Source organism: Castor canadensis, chromosome 8 (genome assembly GCF_047511655.1).
Source record: "Castor canadensis chromosome 8, mCasCan1.hap1v2, whole genome shotgun sequence".
NCBI classification, from domain to species: domain Eukaryota; kingdom Metazoa; phylum Chordata; class Mammalia; order Rodentia; family Castoridae; genus Castor; species Castor canadensis.
Genome location: NC_133393.1, coordinates 136,548,622 through 136,560,847, shown reverse-complemented (window position 1 = coordinate 136,560,847; position 12,226 = coordinate 136,548,622). Strand labels below are relative to the sequence as shown.

The 12,226-nt window shown below is 36.4% G+C and overlaps 1 protein-coding gene and 1 pseudogene across 14 annotated transcripts in view; both read left to right on the top strand.

Annotated features, from left to right (window-relative positions):
- Anks1b (ankyrin repeat and sterile alpha motif domain containing 1B) overlaps positions 1-12,226 on the top strand; it is a 1,133,346-nt gene that overhangs the window by 412,737 nt on the left and 708,383 nt on the right. The window lies entirely within an intron of this gene.
- On the top strand, positions 9,128-11,203 carry LOC141425822 (small ribosomal subunit protein eS6-like; annotated as a pseudogene).

Sequence of the window (12,226 nt, the reverse complement as noted above, 5' to 3'; positions counted from 1 at the left end):
TCTCCACTTTCTATAGTCTTCCTCAATCTCTTTCTTCAGAAGTTTATAGTTTTCCTTGTAGAGGTCATTCACATCTTTTGTTAGGTTTACACCTAGGTATTTGATTTTTTTTGAGGCTATTGTAAATGAAATTGTTTTGATACATTCTTCTTCAGTTTGCTCATTGTTAGTGTATAGAAATGCTAATGATTTTTCTATGTTGATTTTATATCCTACTACCTTGCTGTAGCTATTGATGATGTCTAGGAGCTTCTGAGTAGAGTTTTTTGGGTAATTAAGGTATAGGATCTTGTCATCTGCAAATAGGGATATTTTGACAGTTTCTTTACCTATTTGTATTCCTTTTATTCCTTCTTCTTGCCCAATTGCTCTGGCTAGGAATTCCAGTACTATGTTGAATAGGAGTGGAGATAGTGGGCATCCTTGTCTGCTTCCTGATTTTAGAGGGAATGGTTTCAGTTTTTCACCGTTGAGTATAATGCTGGCTGTAGGTTTGTCATATATAGCTTTTATAATGTTGAGGTACTTTCCTTCTATTTCTAGTTTTCTTAGAGCTTTTATCATGAAATGGTGTTGGAGCTTATCAAAGGCTTTTTCTGCATCTATTGAGATGATGAAATGTTTTTTGTCTCTGCTTCTGTTAATGTGGTTTATTACGTTTATTGATTTTCATATGTTGAACCACTCCTGCATCCCTGGGATGAAGCCTACTTGGTCATGGTGAATGATCTTTTTGATGTGTTGTTGAATTCGGTTTGCCATTATTTTGTTGAGGATTTTTGCATCAGTGTTCATTAAGGAGATTGGCCTATGGTTCTCCTTTTTGGAGGTGTCTTTGCCTGGTTTTGGGATAAGTGTAATACTGGCTTCATAAAATGTGTTTGGCAGTTTTCCTTCCCTTTGTATTTCGTGGAACAGTTTAAGGAGGGTTGATATCAGTTCTTCTTTAAAGGTTTGATAGAATTCAGGAGAGAATCCATCAGGTCCTGGACTTTTCTTTTTGGGGAGACTCTTGATTGCTGCTTCAAGTTCATTTTGTGTTATAGATCTACTCAGGTGATTAATTTCCTCTTGGTTCAGTTTTGGATGCTCATATGTATGTAGAAATCTGTCCATTTCTTTAAGATTTTCAAATTTATTTGAATATAGGTTCTTGAAGTAGTCTGATGATTTCCTGGACTTCCATGGTGTTTGTTATTATCTCCCCTTTTGCATTTCTGATTCTACTAATTTGGGTTTTTTCTCTCCTCATTTTAGCCTTGGCAATTCTTGGCCTCTTGTGTTTCCATATAAATTTAATGGTAGATTTTTCAATGTCTTTGATGAATCTCATTAGGATTTTGATGGGAGTTGCACTGAACATGTAGATTACTTTTGGGAGTATAGACATTTTTACTATGTTGATTCTACCAATCCATGAAAAAAGTGGAGATCTCTCCACTTTCTATAGTCTTCCTAAATCTCTTTCTTCAGAAGTTTACAGTTTACCTTGTAGAGGTCATTCACATCTTTTGTTAAGTTTACATCTAGGTATTTCATTTTTTTGAGGCTATTTTAAATGGAATTGTTTTCATATATTCTTTCTCAGTTTGACCATTGTTAGTGTATACAAATGCTAATGATTTTTCTATGTTGATTTAATATCCTGCTACCTTGCTATAGCTATTGATGGTGGCTAGGAACTTTTGAGTAGAGTTTTTTGGGTAATTAAGGTATAGGATCATATCATCTGCAAATAGTGATATTTTGACAGTTTCTTTACTTATTTGTATTCCTTTTATTTCTTCTTCTTTCCTAATTGCTCTGGCTAGGAATTCCAGTACTATGTTGAATAGGAGTAGAGATAGTGGGCATCCTTGTCTGGTTCCTGATTTTAGAGGGAATGGTTTCAGTTTTTCACCGTTGAGTATAATGCTGGCTGTAGGTTTGTCATATATAGCTTTTATAATGTTGAGGTACTTTCCTTCTATTCCTAGTTTTCTTAGAGCTTTTATCATGAAATGGTGTTGGATCTTGTCAAAGGCTTTTTCTGCATCTACTGAGTTGATCAAGTGGTTTTTGTCTTTGCTTCTGTTAAAGTGGTTTATTACATTTATTTATTTTCATATGTTGAACCACCCTTCATTCCTGGGATGAAGCCTACTTGGTCATGGTGAATGATCTTTTTGATGTGTTGTTGAATTCGGTTTGCCATTATTTTATTGAGGATTTTTGCATCAGTGTTCATTAAGGAGATTGGCCTATAGTTCTCCTTTTTGGAGGGGTCTTTGCCTGGTTTTGGGATAAGTGTAATACTGGCTTCATATGTTTGGCAGTTTTCCTTCTCTTTCTATTTCATGGAACAGTTTAAGGAGGTTGTTATCAGTTCTTCTTTAAAGGTCTGATAGAATTCAGCAGAGAATCCATCAAGTCCTGCACTTTTCTTTTTGGGGAGACTCTTAGTTGCTGCTTCAGTTTCATTTTGTGTTATAGATCTATTCAGGTGATTAATTTCCTCTTGGTTCAGTTTTGGATGATCATAAGTATCTAGAAATCTGTCCATTTCTTTAAGATTTTTGAATTCATTTGAATATAGGTTCTTGAAGTAGTCTCTGATGATTTCCTGGACTTCCATGGTGTTTGTTGTTATCTCCCCTTTTGCATTCCTAATTTTACTAATTTGGTTTTTTTCTCTCCTCATTTTAGTCAGGTTTGCCAGAGGTCTGTCAATCTTGTTTATTTTTTTCGAAGAACCAACTTTTTGTTTCATTAATGCTTTGTATAGTTTTTTTGGTTTCTATTTCATTGATTTCAGCTCTTATTTTCATTATTTCTTTCTTCTATTTGTTTTGGGATTTGCTTGTTCTTGTTTTTCTAGGAGTTTGAGATGTATCATTAGGTCATTGATTTGGGATCTCTCAGTCTTTTTAATATATGCACTCATGGTTATAACCTTTCCTCTCAGGACTGCTTTTGTTGTGTCCATACGTTCCGGTAGGTTTTGTTTTCATTTTCATTGACTTCCAGGAACTTTTTAATTTCCTCTTTCATTTCTTCAATGACCTATTGTTCATTAAGCAATGAGTTATTCAGTTTCCAGCTGTTTGCATCCTTTTTGTCTTTATTTTCATTGTTGAGTTCTAGTTTTATTGCATTGTGATCAGATAGAATGCATGGTATAATTTCTATTTTCTTATATTTGCTGAGGCTTGCTTTGTGCCGTAGGATATGATCTATTATGGAGAAGGTTCCATGGGCTGCTGAGAAGAATGTATATTGTGTAGAAGTTGGATGGAATGTTCTGTAGACATCAAGTAGGTCCATTTGATCTATTGTATATTTTAGATCAAGGATTTCTTCACTGATTTTTTGTTTGGATAACTTATCTGTTAATGATAATGGGGTATTAAAGTCTCCCTTGACCACTGTGTTGGAGTTAATATATACTTTTAGGTCCTTCAGGGTATGTTTGATGAAATTGGGTGCATTGTCATTGGGTTCATATAGGTTGATAACTGTTATTTCCTTTTGGTCTATTTCCCCTTCTATTAGTATGGAATGTCCTTCTTTATCTCATTTGATCAATGTACGTTTGAAGTCTACTTTGAGATAAGTATTGCTACTCCTGCCTATTTTGGGGTGCAATTGGCTTGGTAAATCTTCTTCCAGCCTTTCATCCTAAGCCTATTCTTATTTGTGTGTGTAAGATGGGTCTCCTGTATGCAACAAATTGTTGGGTCTTCCTTTTTAATCCAGTTCATCAAAGGTGTCCTTTGATGGTAGAATTAAATCCATTAACATTAAGTGTTAGTATTGATAGGTATGTGGTGATTCCTGTCATTTAGTTGCCTTAGTTGTTTGAAGGTTTGACTGTGTGTACCTAAATCGATGTTACTCTCTACTTTCTTGCTTTTTCTTTTCTTGTAGTTTGGTACTGCCTGCCCTTTCATGGTTATGTTGGGTTTCACTTTCTGTGTGCAGAATCCCTTGAAGAATCTTTGGCAGTGTGGCTTTGTGGTCATATATTGTTTTAGTTTCTGCTTATCATGGAAGACTTTTATTGCTCCATGTATTTTGAATGATAGTTTTGCTGTGTAGAGTATCCTAGGGTTGAAGTTATTTTCATTCAGTGCCCGGAAGGTCTCACCCCAAGATTTCTTGCTTTTAATATTTCTGTTGAGAAGTCTGCTGTGATTTTGATGGGTTTACATTTTTATGTTATTTGTTTGTTCTCTCTTACAGCCTTCAGTATTCTTTCTTGAGTCTCTGTATTTGTTGTTTTAATGATAATATGCCATGGGTTACTTCTATTTTGGTCGGGTCTATTTGGTGTTCTGGAGGCCTCTTGCATCTGTATGGGCATAGATTTTTCTAGATTTGGGAAATTTTCTGTTGTTATTTTGTTGAATATATTATGCATTCCCTTTGCTTGCACCTCTTCTCCTTCTTCAATGCCCATGATTCTCAGGTTTGGTCTTTTGATGGAGTCAGTAAATTCTTGCATTTTCTACAGGTCTTGATTTGTTTAACTAATAGTTCTTCCGTTTTTCCTTTAGTTACCATTTCATCCTTGAGTTCTGAAATTCTTGCATCTGTTTGTTCTCTTCTGCTGGATTGGCCTTCCCTTTTGTTTTGCAGTTCTGTTTCGTTCTTTTTTCTGAGGTTTTCCATATCCTGAGTCACTTCCTCTTTAATATTGTCTATTTTATCCTGAGTTCATTTCTCTCTTTATTAATCATGTTTTTTGGTTCACTTTGGTGTTTATACAGTGCTTCTTGAGTTTCTTTTACTTCTTTTGTGCTTTCTCAAATTCTCTATTTTTTTTCTTGGAATTTCTTGAGTGTCTCCTGTACATTTTGGTTGACCATATCCAGTATCATCTCCATAAAATTCTCATTGATTACTTGGAGGATTTCATGTTTCAGATTATTCTTGTGGACTTCATTGGGTTCTTTGGCATAGTTTATCTTCGTTGTGTTGGAGTCTGGATCTGAGTATCTGTTTTCTTCCTTTCCCTCTGGTTCCTGTACTAATTTTTAGCTGTGGGGAAACTGTTTTCCCTGTTTTTTCTGTCTTCCTATCAATACCAATGCCCTTGGTATTGTTACTGTCCCTGTACTGTGTGCAGTTAAGTATTTTCTAGCTTGTAATAATCACAATGGTGGTATTTAGAATGGAAGGGTGAGAGGAGAGGGAAAGCAAAAAAGGTAAAGAAAAAGGTAAAAACAAGTAAACAAGCAAGTAAAAAAAACAAAACAAACAAAAAGACTGTGTCAAAGATATAAACAGGGAGAGATAGTGTACTAATCAACAGTAAGCTAAACAGGCATTAGAGAGGCAGAGAATAAAAGAAAAAATAAAATAAATAAAATAAAAATTAAAAATAAAAAAACAAAAATAAAATAATTTTAAAAAATCTCCAAGTTCAAATGCAATAAAGTTTCAGTCTTAATAACTTTTGTGTTAATCCCTCAGCCTCCAATTCTGGAGATGGTGTCTCAGAAGTAATTCTGTCGTCTCATCAAAAGGAAAATACCAAAAAAGCAAAAAAAAAAACCCAAAACACAACAAAGTTTCCCAAGTTCAGATGCAATACAATTACAGTAAGTTTTTCAGTGTGCAGGTATAGTTTGGATGTTGTCTCATCAAAGGAAGAGAAAAACAAAAAAAGAGTCTGGAGACAGTTCTGTGAATGGCTATCTGAGGCTGCGGCTCACTTGCCCACTGCTGTCAGCCTGTTGTTGCTGAAGGCTTTATTTATGCAGATCTCTGGAGTGAGCTTAGCACTCACGTAGCCCCTCAGGCTTTGTTTACTTAGAGTTCTCCTGGGCTGGACTGCCACTGTTACAAGCTTTCCCCTTTCCAAGCACACCGGGGGAGGTGGCACCACACAAGCCTTCTCTGGCCAGCGTGTTTATTTACAGTTCATGTGGGAAGTGACAATTCCCCCTTCTCCTATGGAGTTTTCCTCCCACTGCCACTTTTACAAGTTTCCCTGCTCTTGGTTGCTGGGCGGGTGCTGCCGCTCCTGCCTTCTCTGGCTGGCTTGTTTATTTATAGTTCCATTAGGGATTGCCCCCCCCCCAGCACTCACAGCACCCCACCCTCTTTGCTACATGTCTTTTTTATTGTTGTTTATTATTCAGTTTGTTTTTTTCTCTGTTTTTCCTGGGTGGGGGTTGGTCTGTCCAGGGGGCTATGCTGATCTGGCCCAGGGTTGTCTGTGGGAGTACCGCATGCTGCTCTGCTCACCTGGTGGTCTGTTTCTCTTGAGCCAGTAGAAGATGGTGTCTGGAGGTGCAGGAGCCCTCCTGGTTTCTCTGTTTACCATGGAGTGGGATGCTATGCACAGACTGGGGTGTGGAGGTGTTGGAGTTTTACCTCTTCTTAGTGTTTTTTACTGTAAGGTGTATCTCCAGTGTCTCTCCAAGATTTTACTTTAGGAAGCATGCTTTCTGCTTCCTCCCTCTAGTTGCCATCTTGGAATTGCCTCTGCTGTGGTTATTTTAGAGATGGTTTCTCACAAACTATTTGTTCAGTCTGGCCTTGAACCTTGATCCTTCCAATCTCAGCCACCCAAGTAGCTAGGATTACAATCGTAAGCCATAGGCACCTGACCATGGGATGCTAAATTTTATGTTGCACATGTTTTACCCTCACTGACATTTTAATACAGTTGCCTAACCTTTTTGTTTTATCCACACATTGGTAAACTGAGTTCTCTGGACCAAATCTGCCCCACTTTCCATATTGCTATGGCTACTCATGCTGTAACAGTTGCATTGAGTACTGACAACAGAGACTACCTGGCCTGCAGATATTTACCATCTGGCCCTTTACAGGAATGTGTTTTGAGCCCTCTATAATTTGGAAGGAGAATAAGGAAGTCATTTATTATATTTTCTCAATTCTTAAATTAATCCTTTCATTATCATTTAGGGATCTATATTTTTTTACTTTGAAAACATAAACATGTTTTAGTAGTCAAAGTGGTGAAAACTCCTGATATAAATGATGGAGTTGAATCAGGGATGGAAGTTTGGAGACTATTCAGGTAATACAGGTGTGAGCTGATAAAGCTTGAAGCAGTTTGGGGATTATGGACATTGAGAAGTAGAGATGGGTTTAGAAGGAATTACAAAGTGAAAAGTTTGCAGTATTTGGTAACTGTCTCTTCACAGGAGCAGTAGACATGATGCAACAGGACGAAGCAAAATGTCTACAAGAGTTTGAGCCTAGGAAAATTAGGTTAATATTCTGGGAACAAAATGCAGTTTGTTTCCTATTCTGTCTGTCTTGCTTCTGGCCCTTTAAACCAAAAATTCATAAAGGCCCCAGGTTTACTTCCAGCTATCACCTAGTACCCCTCACTATTGTCAGACCTCCTTCTCCTTTGATCACCCCACCAACACTAAACATGTGCCTCTGCAGCTTGTTCACTAATCCAGCATTTTGTTTCTTTGAACTTGATGATGCTCTTCATCTTCCCAACATTTATATTGAATATCTGCTGTTTTCTAAGAGACATACATAGTTTATCTCCTGGCTCCCTGTACCAAACTGTGAAACTGTTTACTTATTTATGGTTGAATGTCCACATTTTAGTCTATTTATTTATTCAGTCTTTGTTTGTTTTTTTTTTCCTAAGTATTCATATTTTGACTCTCCTATCCCATAAAATGATAGGAGACATTGGATTCCTCTCATTGCAAAGAAATCCTTCCAAATAAGTTATCTGAGTTTCTTTTCTATTTCCTTCCATTTTGGACTATAATTAATGCTTTCTGCACAATATACTCCTCAGTCTTTTTAGCCTGAAGGTTGTTTCACAGATGCAGTTTTTCTTTTTGTTAGTTTCTTGTTACTGAACTAGATTCTATTTCTGTTGGCTTCTTATGTAGATCATCTTAAGTCTTTTATTGAGGATTCATACTGAGATTATTTCTTCTTAGTTTTGCTCAGCATTTGGCATGTTTTCAATTGCATTTATGTGCTTCATTAAGAAGATTATTCTTGGGATTTCACTATTTCCAATGTCACCTGTGGTATGCAAATTTCTACACAAAAGTACCAGAAATAAAAATCAAATTTTATTTTTGAAATGGTATCATCACCTTCTTCAGGTGGCATTAGACTCATAAACTATTTTCCCCTGAAAAAACATCTACATATAGTTAAAAAAAAAAAAGATCAAGCCAAGCAAAAGAAAATATGATTTCATTTCCCAATGTTAACCCTCAAAGTGTTCTAATCATTCCTTCAAGAAATATTCACACACATATATAACATGCATGCATACTTTATTTTACATAAATGTGAACACATATTTCATGTTTTTTCTTCCCTTTGTTATTTGTTTTTGTTCAATATATTGGTAGTTGTATATTAATCACATTTTAAAAATAATTGAATGACTTCATTTATTGACCACTTAGGAACTTCAATATATTTATTTAAATTTAAAATGATTTATATTTTATTATTTCATTTTCAACTACCAACAAAACTTTGAAGTAGATATTCATTTCTAGTTTTGTAGATGAGCAAACTGTGAGATTTTGCCAAGGCAACTGTGTTAGATTTTTTTTTCATCACTGTGACAAATACTTGAGAGAAACAATTTAAAGGAAGAAAGAATTATTTTGGCTCATGGTTGCAGAAGTTTCAGCCCATAGTTGGCTGGATCCATTGCTTTGGGCTTAAGGCAAGGCAGAGCATCATGGCTGCAGGAGTACATGGGAGAGGCTGCTCACCTCATGTGGACGGGAAGCAGAGAAAGGCCAGGAGAAAGGGGAAAGGCTGGACTTAACCTTTAAGGAAATGCCTTCAGGAACCTACTTCTTCACCTCCTAATGTTTCCAGCACCTCTCAAATTAGCACCAGTGCTGAGGACCAAGGCTTCAATACCCGAGCCTGTGGGGGACTTTTCATATTCAAATCATAACAGCAACTTTATTAGAAAAAAGCAGAGCTGGGATTCTGACTTTCTGGCCCATTCACTTTGACTACTATTTCTCAAATATATTTTGCTGACCATTTGCAGCAAAATGACCTGAGATTCTTATAAAACATAGATCTCAAAGTGATTCTGATTTAATAAGAATTTGGTGGAGAGTCACAAATGTACATTACTTATGAGCAATGAAAATACATTTTAGGTCTCTTTTTCGTGGCACGTCGTGGGCGAGCAGCTGCGCCAAGATGAAGCTGAATATCTCCTTCCCGGCCCCTGGCTGTCAGAAACTCACTGAAGTGGACAATGAGCGCAAACTTCCTACTTTCTATGAGAAGCAGATGGGCACCGAAGTTGCTGCCAACACTCTAGGTGAAGAATGGAAGTGTTATGTGGTCCGAATCAGTGGTGGGAGCTACAAACAAGGTTTTCCCAAGAATCAGGGTGTCTTGACCTGTGGCCTAGTTTGCCTGCTACTGAGTAAGAGGCATTCCTATTACGAGAACTGGAGAGAGAAAGCGCAAATCTGTTTGGGGTTGCATTGTGGATGCCACCCTGAGTGTTCTCAACTTGGTTTTGTTAAAAAAAAAAAAAGAGAGAGAGAGAGAGAAGGATATTCCCGGACTGACAATAACTACTGTGCCTGGTCGTCTGGGGCCCAAAAGAGCTAGCAGAATCTGAAAACTTTTCAGTCTCTCTAAAGAAGATGATATCCACCAATATGTTGTTAGCCCTTGAACAAAGAAGGTAAGAAGCCCAGTACAGAAGCATCTAAGATTCAGTGTCTTGTTACTCCCTGTGTCCTGAAACACAAACACCGAGGATTGCTCTGAAGAAACAGCATACTAAGAAAAATAAGGAAGAAGCTGCAGAATGTACTAAACTTTTGGCCAAGAGGGTGAAGGAAGTCAAAGAAAAATGCTAGGAACAGATTGCAAAGAGAAGGCTGTCTTCTCTGAGAGCTTCTACTTCTGAGTCCAGTCAAAAATAAGAATCTTTAAGAGTAACAAATAAATGATCAGACCTCAAAAAAAGAAAATAGATTTTATGCAGTTTAAAGTCTGTGGACCTCTGCATTATACTATCTTGCCAGTTTATATGAGCAATATTTATTAGGCAGTATTTTTAAAATGGACTTAAAATAATGTCTAGTCCTTTAATGTAAATAATGTTTTAGTGCACATCCTTACATTGTTATTTGTCTTTATGAGTTTAATTGTAAAATGAATTCTCTTTCAAGTACAATTTCTGGGTCAAATGATATGTAAGTTTAAATTTTTGATAGCCATTACACTTGAGAATTTTATCAAGAACAGAGAAATTCTTCTTTTCCTGGATAATGGGTAATTCCTAGTTGTCCCCCCCCACTCCCAAGGAGCAAAGATTTTGGAACATGTAAAAAGATGTCAATCATTTTTCCGCTAGTTCTTTTTTGCACAAATGTAAATATTCATTACATATTTTTCTTCTCCCCCCTTTTTTAATCCAATATTAGCTTGCAAAAAGTACCATAAGGAAGTACCATAAACTGCAAAACTAAATAAGACAAATTTATTGTCTTATAGTTCTGGAGGCTAAAAGGAGGAGCCTCAAAGTTGGCCGCTTCTGAGCGCCATGAGAAAGAATCTGTTGCATACCTCTCCTCTTGATGGTTTTCTGACAACCTTTGACATCATCCCTTGGTTTGAGGCAGCATAACTCCAGTCTGCCTATGATGTCCTCCCCATGTGTGTGTCTTTTCAAATTTCTTTTCTTCACAAAGACAGTAGTCATTGAATCAGGGCCCACCCTAATACCTCATCTTTTTTTCTTTCCTTTTTTCCATTTTCATTAGCATATATTAATTGTACATGGGGGATTCATTGTGCCAATTTCTTATAGCCTTATATTACACATTGGTTATTGCTCCCCCCCCCAACCTCCTCCCTACCACACTAAAAGCAATAGGAAGAGGCTTCATCATTCTATTTCATGTATGTATATAAAGCCCATCAACAGTTCTGTCTTTCATTTTTGAATTCCAAAGTCAATTTTCAAAAGGGTTTCTCAATGTATCTCATTGTATAAGAATCTTATTGTATAAGAATATACTTTTGTCAGTTCAACCTCCTCTGTTACTCTCTCTTACTCCTTCTCTCCCACCCTCCCATTATTCAATAGCTTTCAATACATATTATTATATTGTCTACCTGCACAGATATAATGCATTTCAATATTGTTAACTCTCTGTCATTCTCTTTTCCTCTCCCTCCTCCTTGAATTCCATAGAGTTGTTCCACTATTACAAACATGTTCTACATATGAGTTTGTGTATGATCAAATATATGAGTTTGTTTTTGTATATATGTATATCTTTTGGATCTGTCTTCCACATATAAGAGAAAAACTGCGGCCTTTGGCTTTCTGAACCTGGCTTATTTCACTTAACATGACATCCTTCAATTCCATCCATTTACCTTCAAACCATGTAGTTTCATTCTTCCTAATGGCTGAATAAAACTCCATTGTGTGTGTGTGTGTGTGTGTGTGTGTGTGTATCATATTTTCTTAATCCATTCATCAGTAGAGCATCTGATTTGTTTCCATAGCTTGGCTATTATAAACAGTGCTACAATAAACATCAGTGTACAAGTGTCTCTATTGTATCCTGACTTACATTCCTTCAGGTGTATGCCCAAGAGTGGTATCGCTGGATGATATGACCATTCTATTTTTAGTTTTGTAAGAAATCTTCATACTACTCTCCATAATGGTTGTACTAATTTACATTCCCATCAACAGTGTATAAGGGTTCATGTTTTGCCACATCCTCACCAACATCTGTTGTTTGTGTTCTTGATGATAGCCATTCTAACTGGGGTGAGATGAAATCTTACTGTAGCTTTGACTTGCATTTCTTTTATGGCCAGGAAAGTTAAGTACTTCTTCATGTATATTATTAAACATTTATACCTCTTCCTTTGAAATCTCTATTCAATTCATGTGCCCATTTCTTTATCAGGTTGTTGATTCTTTGAGGGTTGAGGTTTTTGAGGTTTTCTGCATCTATTGAGATGATCATGTGGTTTTTGTGTTTCTGTTAATATGTTGTATTAAATTTAATGATTTACATATGTTGAACCATCCCTGCATCCCTGGGATGAAACTGACTCAATTATGGTGTATAATATTCTTGATACATTGTTGAATTTGGTTTGCCAGTATTTTATTGAGAATTTTTGCACTCAGTTTATTAAAGAGCTTGCCCTATAATTCTTTTGTTGTTTGTTTCCTCATCTGGTGTTTCAGTGGTCT